At 51.3% G+C, this 12261-nt stretch overlaps 1 protein-coding gene across 1 annotated transcript in view; it reads left to right on the top strand.

The window, feature by feature from the left end:
* LRRC7 (leucine rich repeat containing 7) overlaps window positions 1–12261 on the top strand; it is a 1681735-nt gene that overhangs the window by 555299 nt on the left and 1114175 nt on the right. The gene's annotated exons all lie outside the window — the stretch shown is intronic.

The following is a 12261-nucleotide window of genomic DNA, read 5'->3' as shown; positions in this document are numbered from 1 at the left end:
TGGCGGTCTTTGCCCTGTTCAGCGGTCTTCACCATGGCGGTCTTTGCCCTGTACAGCGGTGCTTTGCCATGGCGGTTCAGGACTGTTCAGCGGTCTTCACCATGGCGGTCTTTGCCCTGTTCAGCGGTGCTTTGCCATGGCGGTCTTTGCCCTGTTCAGCGGTCTTCACCATGGCGGTCTTTTTGCCCTGTTCAGCGGTGCATTGCCATGGCGGTTCAGGACTGTTCAGCGGTCTTCACCATGGCGGTCTTTACCCTGTTCAGCGGTGTTTTGCCATGGCGGTTCAGGACTGATCAGCGGTGCTTTGCCATGGCGGTCTTTGCCCTGTTCAGCGGTCTTCACCATGGTGGTCTTTGCCCTGTTCAGCGGTGCTTTGCCATGGCGGTTCAGGACTGTTCAGCGGTGCTTTGCCATGGCGGTCTTTGCCCTGTTCAGCGGTCTTCACCATGGCGGTCTTTGCCCTGTTCAGCTGTGCTTTGCCATGGCGGTTCAGGACTGTTCAGCGGTCTTCACCATGGCGGTCTTTGCCCTATTTAGCGGTGCTTTGCCATGGCGGTTCAGGACTGTTCAGCAGTGCTTTGGCATGGCGGTTCTGATACGGACATTGGTGTGTGGCATGACGTTCTCTACACTGGGCTTTGGTGTGTGGCATGACGTTCTCTACACTGGGCATTGGTGTGTGGCATGACGTTATCTACACTGGGCATTGGTGTGTGGCATGACGTTCCTTCATTGCCCAGCGGGGCTGTGGCAGGCGGGGCCCTCCTGGGCTGTGACTCTGGCGGTGGTCTCTGGACCAGTGACGATAGTTGGGCCCTCCTGGGCTGTGACTCCGGCGGTGGTCTCTGGACCAGTGACGATACTTGGGCCCTGCTGGGCTGTGACTCCGGCGGTGGTCTCTGGACCAGTGACGATACTTGGGCCCTCCTGGGCTGTGACTCCGGCGGTGGTCTCTGGACCAGTGACGATACTTGGGCCCTCCTGGGCTGTGACTCCGGCGGTGGTCTCTGGACCAGTGACGATACTTGGGCCCTCCTGGGCTGTGACTCTGGCGGTGGTCTCTGGACCAGTGACGATGGTGCTGGCGGTTGTGTCTGGTCCGCCGGAAATGATGGCGCACTTCTCCGCCGTTACACTCACAAGAGGCTGGGCAGACTTCCTCTGGACCTTCCCCACCTTTGGAGGAGTCACAGCTGACTCACCAATCCCCTTCGAACCCATGTCAGTTGTTTTCCCACCTGGAGTCTTAACACGGTCCCGTCGTCCACTCTCCAATTTGAGAACCTTTACAGGGGGTGGGCTGCCAGTGCCTTGGCTCCGGGTCCTACTGCCTGCCCTAGTAGCCGGTGCACTCCACAAGCCTTGAACATGCACCACTGGTATTGGAGGCTTTTTGGCTGAGGCGCTACGACGGGACTGATGAATTGGAGGGGTGGGGGCAAAAAGGTCAATTTTACTTCTGACGAACACTGGGATGGGTAGCTGGAGGGGGTCTGGGAGTGGAGGAAGAGGAGGTGGTTGTCAGAGGTGTCACTTTAGCTGTTTTGGGTGCAGGCGCGGGTACTGGAGGCTGTCGTGAGGTGGATGGATGTTGAGTGAGTGATTGCCGGCGTTTGTGTACTTTGGGAGGGGGCGTCACAGACACACTGGGAGAGGACACAGGGGACGTGTAAATGGCAGTGGGGGTGGTGAGTGCAGGTGAGCGGCATGGGGTGCTGGCTCTCCTTGTGCGACTCATGGTGCCTGTAGATGTGGTGCATGCAGGTGTGTGTGTAGACGAGACTGGGAGGGAGGAGGAAGAAGAGGAGGAGGGGCACACAGTGGAGACAGTGGATGTTGCTGTGTCTGTATGGGTGTGATGCTTGTGTGAGGGCTTGTGGGATGTGTGGTGCCTATGTTTGCTTGAGCTACTTTTGTGTGTTGACTTGTGTGCATGCTGGTCTTTAGGTGTGCTTGGGATAGGCTGGGGTACAGTGGATTGGGTCTGGGTGGAGGAAGTTGGAGGTGGGAGGCTAGACACAGGGACAATGGCTGCCATCAGTGCTGAGGCCAGAGATTGCAGGGTTCTCTGAAGGACAGCCTGACCAGAATGAATGCCCTCCAGGAATGCATTACCGTGTTGCAACTCTCGTTCTACACCCTGGATGGCATTCACAATGGTAGACTGCCCAACAGTGAGTGACCTGAGGAGGTCAATGGCCTCCTCACTGAGGGCAGCAGGGGTGACAGGGGCAGGGCCTGAGGTGCCTGGGGCGAAGGTGATGCCCACCCTCCTGGGTGAGCGGGCACGGGGCGAACGCTGAGGGGCTGCTGGGAGGGCGGTGCTGGTAGGGGAGGTGGCAGCTGTACCTGTTGAAGTGGGGGGCACAGATGGTGCCGCCACCACAGGGGAGCTCCCATCCGCGGACGAGTCCGTGTCGCTGGTTGGTGATCCGGTGGCCGACGTGAAGCTCCCCTCGCCCTCCGTCCCACTGGTGCATTCAGAGTCCGTGGTGTGGCCCTCCATGGCCATGTGGGATGCAGCTCCCTCGTGCTCCGGTGCCACTGTACCTCCGCCTGTTGATGCTGATGTACAAAAGGACAGGGAGAGCAGGAAAAGGGGGGGGAGACAGAAGAAAGAGAGTTTTAGTGCATGGCATTCCGCTACCGTTGGCGGACAAGACAGACGCAGCAGCCCCCTGCATGACGCCTTGCGCCTGCACTCTGCACATGCAATTTCTGGGTTATGGCCTACATGGCAATGGTAGACATCTGAGCACATGGATGCCACAGGGGCAACTATATCTCGACTTGGCACTTTGCTGAGGTGGGGTTGAGTGCCACATGGCCTACATTACGGAGGGGCCTTGACTACCTAACTCGCCCTGGCCTAGGGACACCCACAGCCCACCTCCCCACCCAGACACCTTCACTGCACGCAAAGTCAGCAGAATGAGGTTGTACTCACCCCCTTGTGTCTGCTGTGATGTCCTCAAGCGCCCATCCAACTCCGGGTAGGCCACCGCCAGGATCTGGAACATCAGGGGGGTCATGGTGTGACGGGCACCCCTCCCACGTTGGGAGGCCATCCCCAGGTGAGCCTCCGCCGTCTTCTTGCTGCAGCGGCGAATGTCCTCCCATCTCTTCCGGCAGTGGGTGCCCCGTCTCTGGTGGGCCCCCAGGGTCCGGACCTCCTTGGCAATGGCACGCCAAATGTCCATCTTCTGGTGGGCGCTGACCTACATGACATGCACAAGGGAAGAGGAACAGTCATTACCAACTGCACCGTCGTTGTGAGTGGCCTCCTCCCTACTCTGGCCATGTGGCCCATTCATTCCCATGCATTAATGTTCAATGAACTCTGCCCCCTTCCCTCTTCCACCCAGCCCTCTCCACCCAGGCCTAGCCCATACAACGTGCTTGCTGTGTACTGACCTGTTGGTCTGGAGGACCGTAGAGTAGCGTGTACTGGTGGAGGACCCCATCCACAAGTTTCTCCAACTCCTGTGCAGTGAAGGCAGGGGCCCTTTCCCCAGACGCAGCAGCCATCGTCGCTTCCAGACCGAGGTCACAGCAGCACTAGCAGTGTAGGTCCTCTCCTGTCGAAGGTCAGATATCTAGTGATTGAACAGATAGAAAATGGCGGTGACGTCCGCGGCGGTGACGTCCACGGCGGTGCGCATCATCACCGCCAGCGCACCTGTTCATTGGCTCCTGGGATCCATAGGGTCCAATGTTAACCAATGCAACATTGCGCCGCAGTCTACGACCGCCTACCGTGACGGTGTGCAACGCCAGCGCAGTTACCCCACAATCCCATTGTCCCACTTTAGAGGTCAGGCAGCCGCCATTTCAGGGGCCCACATGGCTTCATTAACTTCTGCGTCACACATAGCTAGGCCTACACTCAACACACATACAGGAAGGGTTTTGTGTCTGGTGCAGTCTTGTGTGTAACTGTCGGTACATACCTGGAGGAATAGTGACTGGTTCTTCGCTGTTGTCCTTCGTAGGCACCGTCAGCTGGGACATATAAGAAGATGGCGGAATCCTCTGGTGTACCGACCGCTGGTGGACCTGTTGACAATGGAAGAAAGACATGTCATCGTCACATACCGGTTTGACCGTGCCACTATCCAGGAACTGTGTACCCAGTTGGAGCCAGACCTGATGTCACCAATCCGCCATCCAACAGGAATCTCCCCTGACGTGCAGGTGCTGTCAGTGCTCCATTTCCTTGCAAGTGGGTCATTTCAGACTACTGTGGCCATGGCATCAGGGATGTCCCAGCCTATGTTTTCCAACGTGTTGTCCAGAGTGTTGTCTGCCCTGCTGAAACACGTAAGGAGATACATCATTTTCCCTGAGGTGGAGGATTTGCCTACAGTGAAAGGTGACTTCTATGCCCTTGGACATATCCCCAACGTCATAGGTGCTATTGATGGTACCCATGTAGCTCTGGTCCCCCCCCACAGGAGTGAACAGGTGTACAGGATCCGGAAGAATTATCATTCGATGAATGTCCAGATGGTCTGTTTGGCAGACCAGTACATCTCCCAAGTAAATGCTATGTTCCCTGGCTCTGTGCATGACGCATACATCCTGCGGAATAGCAGCATCCCTGATATGATGGGTCAACTCCAGAGGCACCGTGTATGGCTATTGGGGGACTCTGGTTACCCCAACCTTTCCTGGCTATTGACCCCAGTGAGGAATCCCAGGACCAGGGCAGAGGAACGGTACAATGAGGCCCATGGGCGGACTAGGAGGGTGATCGAATGCACCTTCGGCCTCCTGAAGGCCAGGTTCAGGTGCCTCCATATGACAGGTGGATCCCTATTCTACTCACCGAAGAAGGTGTGCGACATCATCATCGCCTGCTCCATAATTTGGCTTTGCGACGCCAGGTGCCTTTTCTGCAGGAGGATGATCCAGATGACGGTGTTGTAGCAGCTGTGGAGCCTGTGGACAGTGATGAGGATGAAGCTGAGGAAGAAGAAAACGACAACAGGGAGTCAGTCATACAGCAATATTTCCAGTGACACACAGGTGAGAACATTTTCAGGTTTAACATTACATTAACTTTCACACGTCTACCTCTATCCTGTTCCTCCATTTCAATCACTATTTGTTAACTGAGTTGTACCCTTCAATTTCAGTTTCACAGGTGTGGTAACCTACGTGTCAACTGTTTGCATCCTTCATGGGCTTGTGATGTGTGACATAGGTATGTTAGCCTTACAATGGTACAGCCATTATGACACTGTCATTGTAATACAAAGTACTAAATCATAGACTGACTCCAGATTGTTTTGTGTTTCAAGGGTGTTTATTTAAGTGCTCAAAACAATGAAGGGGGATTGTAAAATGGTGATGGGGGATGGTGGAGGAATGTCCATGGCAGAGTCCAGTCTATTAGTCTCACAGGTGCACTGCCCATCTGGGCATAGGAAGTGGAGCTGGGGCAGTTCGACTATGGACAGGGTAACAAAGTGGGACAGTGGGAGAACAATCATGGTGGTATTATTTCCTGGCAGGGGTCTTGCCATCTTGCTCTGTCCTGTTCCTGGATCTCAGGGACCGCTTGCGTGGTGGTTGTCCGTCTGCAGGGGATGGGGTGCTGGTGTGGTGGTCCTGTGGCGGGGCGTCCTGTCCACTAGCGCCGGCGGAGGTGGTGGGCAGTTCATCGTCCTAGCTAGTGTCAGGGTCCCCTTGGAGTGCCACGGTGTCCCTCAAGGTCTGCTGTATGTCCTTCAGCACCCCTACGATGGTGCCCAGGGTGGAGCCGATGGTCCTGAGCTCCTCCCTGAACCCTATATACTGCTCCTCCTGCAGGCGCAGGGTCTCCTGCAACTTGTCCAGGACCGTGGCCATCGTCTCCTGGGAGTGGTGGTATGCTCCCATGATGGAGGATAGGGCCTCGTGGAGAGTGGGTTCCCTTGGCCTGTCCGCCCCCTGTCGCACAGCAGCCCTCCCAGTTCCCCTATGTTCCTGTGCCTCCGTCCCCTGGACCGTGTGCCCACTACCACTGCCCCCAGGTCCCTGTTGTTGTTGGGGTGGTGGGTTACCCTGGGTGCCCTGTAGTGGTGGACACACCGCTGATTGACCTGTCCTGGGTAGGGAGGTTTGGGCCCGCTGGGTGGGTGCTGTGCTGGTGTTACCAGAGGGTGGAAGGTCGGTGTTGGGCTGTGCCTGTGCAAGGGGAACCGACTGTCCTGAGGCCCACGATGGTCCGGGCTGGTCATCAAGATCCAGTAGGGCAGAGCTGCTCTCGTCACTGTGGGCCTCTTCTGTGGGTGGAGTGGTGTTGTCTGGACCCTCTGGTGTGGTAACGGTCCTTCGGGTTCCTGCAGGGGTATAAGAGCATGATTATTGCATGTGTGTGTGTAATGGTGTGCAATGGGTGGGTGTGCGTGTACCCCAATGCAAGCATTCCTGTGTGGGGGCTTGTGTGATGATGGTTGGGGGGTTGTTATGGGTATGTGCAGTGAGCATGCTTTAGTGAGGGGTGTCCATGCTTAGTTGTGTCATGCAGGGCTTGGTGTTGGGATGGGTGGTTAGTGTTATGGGTAGATTAGTGAAGATTTTGAGTGATAAGGGGAGGGTGTGAAGGTGGGGGTGTGTGATAGCATGTAGGTAGGGTGGGGGATATGATAGTTGAGATTTGACTTACCAGTGTCCCATCCTCCACCGACTCCTCTGAGGCCCTCAGGATGCAAGATGGTCAAGACTTGCTCCTCCCATGTTGTTAGTTGTGGGGGAGGAGGTGGGGGTCTGCCGCCAGTCCGCTGCACCGCGATGTTGTGCCTGGAGACCGTGGAACGCACCTTCCCCCGTAGGTCGTTCCACCTCTTCCTGATGTCCTCCCTATTTCTTGGGTGCTGTCCCACGGCATTCATCCTGTCCACTATTCTGCGCCATAACTCCATCTTCCTGGCTATTGATGTGTTCTGTACCTGTGATCCGAATAGCTGTGGCTCTACCCGGACGATTTCCTCCACCATGACCCTGAGCTCCTCCTCGGAGAAGCGGGGGTGTCTTTGGCGTGCAATGGGGTGGTGTGGGTGAGGTGTGGGGTGGTGTATGTGGTGATGAGTGTGGTGAGTGTAGTGGTTTGTGGTGTTTTCTGCGTGAATGTTGTGTGGGTGATGCTGTTGTGTGCCTCTGTGCTCTCTCTCTGTCGCCTTTGTGTCGTAGGGGTTTGTGGGTGATGTGGGTATGTGTTTTATATTGTGTTGGGTGTGTGGGAGTGGTGTTTGTATGTGTATCAGGTGTGTGTATTTTGAATTGTCCAATGTGGCGGTGTTTTGGAGATGTGTGTGTATTTTGAGCGCGGCGGTGTGTACCGCCAATGGAATACCGCGGTTGAAAGACTGCCACGTGGATTCGTGGGTCGTAATAGCATGGGCGTGTTTCTGTTGGGGTGGAGGTGGAGGATTTGTTTCCGCCAGTTTATCACTGACCTTTGGTGTGGCGGTGTTGTTTGGGTGTCTGAATTTCGGCGGATTTCGAGATGTGTGTCATAATAGCTGTGGCGGTCTACCGCGGCCGCGGCGGTGTATTGGCGGTCTTCTGCACGGCGGTAAGCGCCTTTTACCGCCAATGTTGTAATGACCCCCAGTGTCTATATTCACCTGGACTGAGGTGGTCACTCTATTATGTAACAAACTTTGGTAATGAAAATATTTCAGGTGTGATGATTGGAGTTAAGACATCACTTTTAAAATAATATATATATAACAGTTTAGTCAACCAATTCTAATACTAGCACTGTGGCACAGCTTTGTTAACCCTGATAAATGGTCCATGCCGCATTTTTTTGCAAGCAATAATTCATAAACTGAATTGCATATTCACAAAATGTGAAGCATGTGTGCCAACTGCTTTGCGCACATTCATTTAGCCTTGTACAGAAGGGGCACACACGGTGGACCAGAAGGTGCTTCAGGTGCAGATCCTACTGTATCCTTTATTCACCTAGGAATGCAGTAAGACATGCACCCATTACATTGCCCTACAGCAGTCCTGACTTTGGAAAGGGCTATTGCAGGGAAATACTCTATGCTGAAAGGATGCAGAAATTCCCCTAGCATATTACAGGCCCTGCTCTTCACTGCCTAAATAAGTGATGCATAGACAATTACAGTATTACAGGTCTTTTTCTAACTTAGGCAATAGAGATGTAATTCAGTTAATTGGCGAGGTGTCTCAATGAGTGCCATGCTTATCATTAACATCTACTCTGGACTGAAAGTCAAACTAATCTTGGTGTGGCCTACTCTACTATCCAACATTCCAAAGACAGTAATAAATTGAGTGTGAATACAATGGGTTGTATTAACAGCTCTACCCTCTAATGTGCAGTGTTAGGAACTGCATAATCTGTGCAACAATACACCATACAAAAGCCAGTTATAATGATTACATGCACAAGCCATTTGGGGATTGTTATATGTCAGTGCTGCAAGGGTGAAGGGGCAGGAGTCTGCTGACACACGCAACCCCGTCCACTTTACACATGTAGCTAATGATAGATGAGGAATATTAGAGCAATGGATACCATGTAAGTGCAGGAGCTGCACACATGGACTGTCCCACCGCTGTCTCCTTAGGTTTTGTTAGAAATTGACTCTCTAGTTGGAAGAGGTATACACACTTGTCCAAGTAGGGACCACAGCCCAAGTCAGCGTAAGTCACAACACAACACAAATTATCCTGGGCTTGCCCTCTGGTAGCTTGGCACAGATCAGGAAAGCTTAGCTTAGAAGTCAATATGTAAAGTATTTGTACAATAACTCATACAGTTACACAGTGAAAACATCGCATAAATACACCATACAGGTTTAGAGAAAATAGATAATATTTATCAGAATGTAATAAGGTAAAAACGATGAAAATCCAATGTACACAAGCAAAGTTATGAATTTTTAGAGATTAAATCCCACTAAAGCGCTAAGAAACACAATCGCTCCAACTGGGTCTATCACGGCATCATTGACAGAGTTGTTCCCAATAATGTGATGCACAAGCGCCGGTCACGGAGTCGCACCGACCCCAGGTACAGTACCTTTGGAAACGAAGAAGCAAAGACATTGCACGGAGTCGAGGAGATGAGGCGTCGCCGGGGCTGGTGCGGAGTCAGTCCTTTACGTCTTCCCAGGAGAGGAGGCGTTGGTTCCACACTGCGAGGGAGGGGGAAGCAAAGTGTCGGTTCTGTCCCATTGCAGTGGGAGCTGGTGCAGCTTCGGTGGCGGTACATTGGTTCCTTGTGACCCAACAGGGTCAATGGATGCAGTCGGTCAAGACGTGATGTGTCGACTTCGCAGTGTCATGATGACCCCGTGTGAAGTCAGCAGTGTTGCTACAATGTCGGACTTGCATTGCTGGCCGAGGTCGTTGCATGCCACGATGTCCACGGGGCGGGAGCAGCCTGTGGCGTTGGTGTCTGCATTTCTGAAGTCGTTCCTGGTGTCACTGAAGTCGGAAAATTAGCTAAAATCTAGTAGGTGAAGTCTTTGCTGTCCCTGAGACTTCAAAACATGAGGCAAACTCTATCTAAGCCCTTGGAGAGCAAGTTTGGGGAAGGCAGTGTCCTTCCAGCACAGTCATAGGCCAGCAGGCAGCAAGGCAACAGCAGGGCAGCAGTCCTTCTCAGCAAAGCACTCCAGATGAGTCCTTTGGGTAGCTAGGCAGTTCCTCTGACATAGTTCAGGTGTAGATCCAGAAGTGTCTGATTTGGTGGGGTCAAAGACCCAGTTTATATAGCCAAAAATGCCTTTGAAGTGGGGAAAACTTCAAAGAGTGGTTTTGAAGTGCACATGTTCTCCTTTCAGCCCAGTCCTGTCTGCCAGGTTCCCTGCAGGTGGGTTATCAGTCCTTCGTCTGAGGGCAGGCTGCTAGCCTTTGAAATGTAGGCGAGAGAGCCCCTCCTCCCTTTCTGCCCAGGCAGACCCTTTCAGTATGCAGATGCATGCAGATGTGACTGAGTGTCCTGTGTTTATGGCTGTCTGGGTGGAATGTACAAGGGAAGCTGTCCACCATCACAGACCAGCCATGGAATGGAGACAGGTTGTTAGGCACAGGTGGCAGTAGGTGCAGAGAAATGCCCACTTTGTAAAAGTGGCACTTCTAAAATAGTAATATTAAATCCAAATTCACCAGTAAATTTTACCATTCTGGCAATACTAAACATAACTGGGCTACTTCTTCCAGATCAGAATCTACCACTTAAAAGTATATGAGGGCAGTCAAATGCTAGTTTATGAGAGGAGTAGGCCTCACAGTAGTGGAAAACTAATTTGTGGGTTTTTCACTACCGGGACATGTAAAACACATAAGTACATGTCCTGCCTTTTACTTACATAGCACCCTGCCCTATGGGTTACCTAAAGCCTACCTTAGGGGTGATGTATATGTAGAAAAAGGGGAGTTTAAGGCTTGGCAAGTAGTTTAAATGGCAAGTCAAAGTGGTAGTGAAACTGCACACACAGACTTTGCAATGGCAGAACTGAAATATGGTTAAGGGGCTACTTATGTGGGTGGCAAAATGGGTGCTGCCTCACACTAGTAGCATTTAATTTACAGGCCCTGGACACATGTAGTACACTTTACTAGGGACTTACAAGTAAAATATATATGGCAATTGGGTATGAGCCACTGTTACCATGTTTTTAGGGAGAGAGCACATGCACTTATGCTCTGGTTAACAGTAGAAAAGTGCCCAGAGTCCTAAAGCCAACAAAAATGAGGTCAGAAAAAGAAGAGGAGGAAGGCAAAATGTTTGGCGTGACCCATCAGAGAGGGCCATTTTCCAACAGGTTCCAACTATAAACTGGAATTAGGGCCAGAAAATACAGATGTCCATCCGTAAGAACAATTTCATCCAAACAAATGTACAAACGTATTTGTCTTCTCCCATTTGATGTATCTATTGCACAGGGATGTAGAAATCCATACCCCATGTAGAGTGTGTGCTTGCTGGGCTTCAAAATGAGGTGCCAGGGAAGAGTGTCCCAGCTATGAAAAATTCTCTTAAAGCTACAAATGCATATGTAGTGCTATGCACAGGTGTAGGTTCAAAAGCTTTGGAAATTGACAAATATCCCTAGTAGTATGCGGCTGCCAGAAAGCTTTATGAGTCAGAAACCTTCAAGGCATAGTACTGAAATTGTCATGTGCTGCATGTTGTTCCCTCAAGGTGGAGTTACGTAACTACTTAGTGGGCAAAGACAGCCTGCTATGCAAATATGTTTTATTTTCCTTTTTTCTCCATGTGGACTAAACCTTCTGTCTATGCTCATGAAGCTTATGAACGCCCCCATGACAGAGAATTTATTGTTGTCCTTCACTGGAGTACATCTTTGACCATGTTCCGGGTCGTAAAGGGATCGCTGAATGGCAACAAGTGTGTGAGTGTCCACGCATTGATGCGCCCGCTGCCTCCCCTTACATGAGGTGTACTACTGCAGAAATATACACGGTTGTTGAACGGACTTTTGTGTAGTAAAAGTATTTATGACTGCCAAGTTTCTTTTTGTGGATAATAGATGTGAGAAACTGGGGCTGATTGCAGAGGCCCCATAACTTTTTGCCCCCATTTTCCACTTTATGCTGGTGTTTTCCTGACTCTGATGGTGCCCTGGGTACTGCTAACCAGTCCCAGGGCCTGTGCTCTGTGTAAAATGGATATGCAAATTAGGCTAATTATAATTGGCTAAGTAAACCTACCTATAAGTCCCTAGTATATGGTAGGGCATGTAGGTTTAGGGACCACAGCATAGGTGGTGCACACCTAGGTGCATTGCTGAGGTGCCCAGTGTCATTTTAAAAGCAAGCCTGCCTTGCTGGCTGCTTTTAAATTAAAGTTATATGCAAATTCGACTTTGGAATTAAAGGTACTTCCAAAGTCTTAAACTACCTTATTTTTACATATAAGTCACCCCTAAGGTGTGCCCTATGTGCCCCTAGGGCTGGGTGCCATGTAACTATAAGCAGGGACTTTATAAAAATAGATTTATAAGCCCTGGTGAGGTAAAAACAGCCAAATTCGTTTTTCCCTCATTGAAGTAAATGGCCTTCATAGGCTAGAATGGGCAGACTTTATTTAAAATTTTAAAGTCTCCTTAAGTGTTACATACCAAGAATTTGGTATCAAATTGATTGTTATAATAAATCCCACAACTTCCAGTTGTTGGATTTAATATAACTAGTGCAGGTAAAAAGTTTAGACTTTACCTAAAAAGTTGCCAATTTCAGCTCTGCATTGTTTTTGCTGCTGTGCTC

The sequence above is a fragment of the Pleurodeles waltl genome, chromosome 4_2 (genome assembly GCF_031143425.1).
Source record: "Pleurodeles waltl isolate 20211129_DDA chromosome 4_2, aPleWal1.hap1.20221129, whole genome shotgun sequence".
Taxonomy (NCBI): domain Eukaryota; kingdom Metazoa; phylum Chordata; class Amphibia; order Caudata; family Salamandridae; genus Pleurodeles; species Pleurodeles waltl.
The sequence above is the reverse complement of the archived record's forward strand: the minus strand, read 5'-3'. Positions and strand labels throughout refer to the sequence as shown.